Below are 6,409 nucleotides of genomic sequence, written 5' to 3'. Positions count from 1 at the left end.
GGTTCGGGAGGCCTCCGTTCTGCCTAATCACCGCAATAGGAGGAGGCAGCTTTTAACAGCTGTGAAATGCTACAGGGATCGAAGCGGAGATGCTCTCGCCAGCTCCCTCTTCCACCCCTGACACAAGTCATTTATTTATTAACTTCTCCCCTCGCCTCCCTTCTGTCTGTCTGCTGCTGGGGGTAGGCAGAAAGGGGACAAGAGCGAAGGGGCCGGATGCCATTGAACCGCCTCGGAAAGGAGGAATCCGCTCGCACTTTTGACGTGTTCAACACAAAAAACCCCAGCTGACCCAGTTTATCCCCCCTTCCCCTCCACAGCTGACCTGCTAGGGAGATGTGCAAAAGGTAGCAGGACGCTGTGAAGGCCAGTGGGCTGAGCTCAGCTTGGGAGAGGTGGTTTGGAGAAGGTTTCCATTCCTCTTCGTTGCGTTTAATTGCTTTTACACGGCGGCAGCAGCAGCAGGGATGGAAGCAGCCGCCGATGACCCGAAGCCCATCCCCTTCGCTTGTCAGAGGAGAATTCTTCACACCGGGCACAGGGAGAGCGGGTGGTTTTCCCAGAGGGGTCCTCAGTGATGGAGATGACCCCTTCTCTCGCGGCCAGTGCTTCTCCCTGCGGACGGGGCAGAGAGGTTGGGTTAGAAAAGAGCAATTGCCCGCTTGGTGAGGTAGAACCAAAGGGTTGCACTTGTGAGAGTATCAGAGCAAATGTTGCTGTTCCTCGCACAGTTTTTGGGCCTCCCACGTGAGGCAGAACTGTGGCCAGCACCAGCGCAGGTCAGCCACGGCTTTCCCCAGCTCGGTTGCCCACATTTAATAACACCCGGTTACCGATTTTGGATTCACCTCCCCGATACAGAGGGACGTGAACAGAGGGCTTAGCTCCCGTGAAGACACCATGAACTTCGGGCAAGTTCACTCCTAATCATGAGACCTCGGGGTCCCATATTCCCCTCTTTTACACCAATTTCATCCCAGGGAGAGTCCAAGAGCTGTTGCACGTTAACCTCGAGGAAGGCAGAAATCAAGCCACCAAGCAGCCCTGTCCCGGTGTGTTTGGGCGCAGCTCGGTCCCCCCATCCTGAGCAGCGCGTTTTCCCAGCCCTGTGCCCCTGGCATAGGGAGGATGGAGTAGGACGCGATGGGAAAAATGACAAACAAAGCAGAACAGCACATCTGACGCCCTGTGAATTAATCAGAGAGCAGGGCCAGCATGCTGGGCAAACAAGACCTGGAATTGCGTCTCTAACCTTGATTAAATTAGAAAGCTCTCCAACTAATACAAACGCCCCTCAGTAAACAAGGGAACGGGGGCTAATGAAGTGGATAAGAAGCAACTTGACAAGTGACGGGGCTGGTGAGGGAGAGGCGGGGAGGGAGTAAGGTAGGGCCAGAGATTTAGAAAGGAGAAAAGGGAGGAAGGAGGCGCAGATAGCCAGAAACGGGGAGAAGAGAGGGATGAAGGGAAAAAAGGGAAAGGCGATTCCCATCCAAAAGGTTTTCCTGAAAAGCCAACACACAAAGAAAGTGTCCCTCTTCTGTTAAAAGAGATGCAAACATCGGAGAGGCAAAAGTCACCAGCAAAGGCACCAGCGCAGCCGCTTTCCACCGTGCGGGTGCCCGTTCAAAGGCAGGAGAAAGCCTCAGGGCTGCGATGCAGCCCAGCTGCAAACCAGCACGGCTCTGCCCACTCCCCTGCAGCCAGCTCTAGACTGGTTGTAGTTTTAGAGAGGTCAAAACTGGTGCCGACAGACCACGCTTGACCGAGATGCTAATTAAAATTTAGTAGCTGCCATTTCGCAAGCAGGCAGGTGGTTTTGCTCCCCTGCCAATGTCGGGCTCCCTCCCTATGCACGCCCCGTGGACGGGTTTATGTGCCGCTTCTCCCTGCCACCCTGCCCCTTATGTGTAGACCCTCCTCGCTCCCTCATTAAGCAGTATGTCTCATTCAGTTAGGATGAAAATTACTGGACCAGCTCTGGGGTAAAGCAGGAACGACCTGACCGAAGGCACTGGACATGCATCGGTGTCAAGCGATGCGAGAACAGAACCCTTCCCCTTCCGTTTTGGGAGCATTTACCTTCCACACCCAGACACAAGGAATAACATAAACATTGTTGAGACCCTCATCCCTCCCCACAACTCCCCGGCACCCAGGCCAAACCTGAAGACGTACCACCCAGCTACGATGAAACCCTGCAGAAAGCCCCCGACTAACTGTCCGAGTACAGCTGGGGGTGAGAAAAGGAGCAGCCGGGCTGGGGAAAGAAGAGGCAAAGCAGCCTGGAAATTAGCTTGGAGTAAGTATGTCTCCGTGCTGGGGGTATGGCAGAGGTCCTCTGAAGGGATGAGGACTTTTCTATAGAGGATGTGGCTATGGAAAGGACGGTGCGATGCTGAAGCACGGCACCATCGGGGGCTGGCAAACATACATCACCAGCGACAGCGCAGAGCCAACGCTAAGCAGGCATCCCATAAGCTGGCTGCTTTGCCCAGAGGCTGGGAAAGGGATTTTGGGGTAAGATAAGATAAAATAGTTTCTTTCCTAACACCTTGTCTAGCATCAGAAGAGCCGGTGCGGAGAGGCAACGTCCACCGAGGGCTGTGAAATGATGCTGAACTGTATCCGCTCACATTTATCCCTCTGTCTCCCGTCCCTTCTCGTTCATGCGTCCTCCACCCTTTCCGGCTGGCTAGTTAAAAAGAGTTCAGTGTTGCTTTTTTCGTTCTTTTTCTTCTTTCTTTCTTTCTTTCTTCGGTGCGTGGCAAACCAGGAGGCAGAGCAAGTTGATTCCCACCCCTCCCCACCTCCGCTATGCCAGCGAATTTCCAATTTTCAGCTAATATCAAGGTCGTGACAGAAAGCGCAGAGGCCCTGGTAGGACATAATGGCAGAAGAATTGTAAATGTTGCTTTTAGTGAATGCAGAATGAGGAAGGGCCAAGGAGGGGAAATTTTCCATTCAGCGCCGGCCTCTGAAAAGCGAATACATTTTCTCCTCCAGTGTGTCGCATTAGATTTCCAGAGGTGCTCGGCACCAGGTACATGTCATTAGTAACAGTTTGCGTGGTAATGAATCCTTTTATTTCTCTTCCACACAGCTCATGAATACATAAAGAGCCTGGTTTTAGTCGCATCTGGTTCAGCTGCAGGAGCCTCACATAACTTAATTTCGCATCCTCTTCAGTAGGGTAGCAAACCCAGCTGGGGCCAGCTTAAAGACACAGGGAGGTTTGCAAAAAAACTAAGTAAAATCTAGACTCAGAGGTGAGGATTTACTTGGGGATGCCGTGGAGCTTGCTCTGTTCCCTGGTGGTCTTCCTAGAGACGGGGCGTCCTTTGTTTTAGCAGAGAGGAAGGGGTGTGCTTGAGTTCGGCCGAAAGTTTGCCTCTTTGGGGCGACGGTGGGTGCGTCTTCCTGTAACGTGGGATGGATGGAGCTAGCCTGTGTGCCTCGCGCTTTTGGTTAAAAAAAATCCCCCTTCCTCGCCCTGGGAGGATGGGGCCGATGCTCGCGACTGCAGGTAGTTGGGTCTTTCCTGAAGTTAAAAACTTGCAGCCAGGAATCAGGGCTCCGTTATCATCCTTGTTCTGCAGGCGAGGAACCGCTGCCAGCACTCCACCGGTGTAACTGCGGTGCTGCCCCTTCTGAAGTTTTATCTTGCTTAATTACAATTAATTGCTTTGCAGTTTTAATAATAATAATAATAATAATAATAATAATAATAATAATAATAATAATAATAATAATAAAATAAAAATAAAAATAAAAATAAAAAATAATAATGCTCCTCTCATGGTTTGGGTCTACCACCCTTCACGGCCACGGCTGCAAAGCCCTGCTGCAGGACCTGTCGAGCGGTGACAGCAAGAGATGGCTGCAAGGGAAGGATTCCCCAGCCGAGCGAAAGTGCCTGTTGAGCGTGGCTGGAGAACAAATTAAACCCAAACCTCCTCCAGCACCCAGCAAACCCAGCCAAGGCCAGGCCTGCACAACGTCTCACTCGCAGAGAGCCTCGCTGACCTCCCTCCTGCCATGTCTAGGTGACACCTGGAGCTCAAGAGCGCTCCTTCAAAGCTATTTCTCTAACAAGGTACCGCCTGCAGTGTGGTAGACATAAGGTAGGTAGAAATAAGATGCAGGGAAGATATTAGACATTCAGATGTCCCGTGGACCTACAATAGGAATGAGCTGAAGCCACCGGTGAGCTTAAGCCACCCGTTTAAGTTGAAGATTTGAGAAGAACATGGCTCTAGACAGCATTAGATGGTTCCCAGGCTAGGCACGGTCCTGCAGAACAAACCACTCGTTACCGGGGGCTTCACCGGAATAATGAACTGAAACCCATCGTTTCCTGGTGTTGTCAGACCTCATGGGCTCAGCAGGGTTCGGCTGGACCTCTTCCAGGAGCGGCAATGCTCTTGCAAAGTTTGGGAAGTTGCTTTTAACTGGAGAGCTGAGCTCTGCAGAGGTGTCACCTCCCTGTGACGAGGTAGGGCTGGGACGCAGGTTGGGTATGTGAACACCTGGCTGGATGATGGCAGCTTTGGGGGCTGGTGATGAATAACTGCTCTCTTCCAACCTCTGGAGCTGGATGCTGACCTGCTTTTCCCACATCCTGATCACAAGGTGCCCGCTGGTCCCCCAGGAGCAGCTGCACCTCTATCGATAGACACACGTTGGCTTTATTTGGATTGAAAGGCAAGCGAAAACGCATATGTGAAGTATTATTCTTAGTATAGATGTGAAGCCTGAGCCGGGGACTGCAGAGAGCCGTTTGTCTGCAGCTTTCGTTAAAAGAACAGGAAAACGCAGGACTGTGCAACGCTGGTGGAAGGACCAAACCCGAGCCCTAAGCCAGCCCTAAGCCCCTGCGAGGGCTGCGCTTGTGCGCTTGGGAAACGGAGCGATCGGGGGGGACTCTCTGGTTTGTGTGCTGGAGCTTTTCCTACAACCCATTTCCTAATTCCCCTCGCTGATAAGAGCGGGAAGGGTGCACCCAGCCCTGCGTGGCCCATCCTAACCCCACCGTCCTGCTCTCTTTTACTTCCCCTGGCAGGCCCCCCCTGTCCTCTCCTCCTTTAGGAGATGGGGAGGAATGAAGAAAAAGCAAGGTGTCTCTCGAACTCATTTATGAGTTTTTTTTTTTTTCATTTATAGGCACACACCCTCTGTGCAGCATCCCTGCAGACACGGGGCTTGCCAAAAACGGGACAGGCTCTTTGGGATGCCTCTAAATCCAGAGCATCTTCACTGAAGTCGGGGTATTCAGTGTTTTGTTTTTACCTGGACAGTTAAGGGATCAGAACCTGCCTCCTCCTCATATTTCAGGTGGCAGTGGAAGGCGATGTCGTGGCTGGGGTGCAGTGGAGGTTGCAGAGGTAGCGCTGGCTCTGTCTGGTGGTTGGGGGTGAGCTGAGGCTGCACAAACTCAGTTCAGCTGTGACCTCAGCCTGAGCCTCAGTCCCAGCAAACAGCAAACCTGGGCCTCCCCCAGCCCCAGGAGCAAATGATGCCCCCGGCGCACTTGGTGCACCACATTTTGTTGCTGGAGTGTAAAACAAGCAGGTCCAACTTCTGTTCAAATGCTTTTCCTTACCAAATTAATAACATTTCTCACCTGAAATTACTGATGGCATTAAAAAACAATACTCAGCATTTTTTCTGCTTATGTATTTTTCTAAACTAAAATAAATGTTTGCTACTAAATGTAAAGAGTTGCTAGATTTTCTAGATTAAAATGGGAAAATTTAAAAGAATATATTACTGAAAAATAAAAACATTTATAATAGGGGGGAAATAATTTCCTGGTCAATCCTAGTATCCTCTGCCAGGTTGCTCCTGCCACAGGTAACTGGATTTTGAGACTTCACACTAAACAAATCCCAGCTCCTCCTTATTCATGAGTACCCAAAACACTGAACACCATAATTTCCTCGTGGACAACTTACAAGACTTCCAAAATTTAGCTAAATATTCCACTTAGATAATTAAGGAGCTGTGCCAGTCTCAGACGGCCCAAGCCCCGTGGTGTGACATGAGCAGGGGATGCTCACCTCTGCCATCTGCAACAATTTTTTGCCACAAGCTCATCTGAATTTGCCAATTCAAATGAGATTTTTTTTTCCCCCCCTTTCTGACATGCCGTTGTGCTGAACACAGATCACAGAGTGTGAATTTTCCAGAAGAAACCCGTACTGCCGGCACTCGTGATTTTGGGGGGTCGAATCTCAAAAAACATGAATCAAGGTCAACAAACCTTGAAGCAACAAAGGCTGGAAATATGGGGGTGAGCTCCCCGTTCCCTGTAGGGGTGCTGCAGGCAGAGGCGCAGCTCTGGAGAGAGGGCAGGACGGAAATCACAAAGCAAGGTTCTTCTGTTGCGCCTGAAGCGATGGTTACGCGC

The sequence above is a fragment of the Calonectris borealis genome, chromosome 23 (genome assembly GCF_964195595.1).
Source record: "Calonectris borealis chromosome 23, bCalBor7.hap1.2, whole genome shotgun sequence".
Taxonomy (NCBI): Eukaryota; Metazoa; Chordata; class Aves; order Procellariiformes; family Procellariidae; genus Calonectris; species Calonectris borealis.
This window is presented reverse-complemented; position numbering follows the sequence as displayed.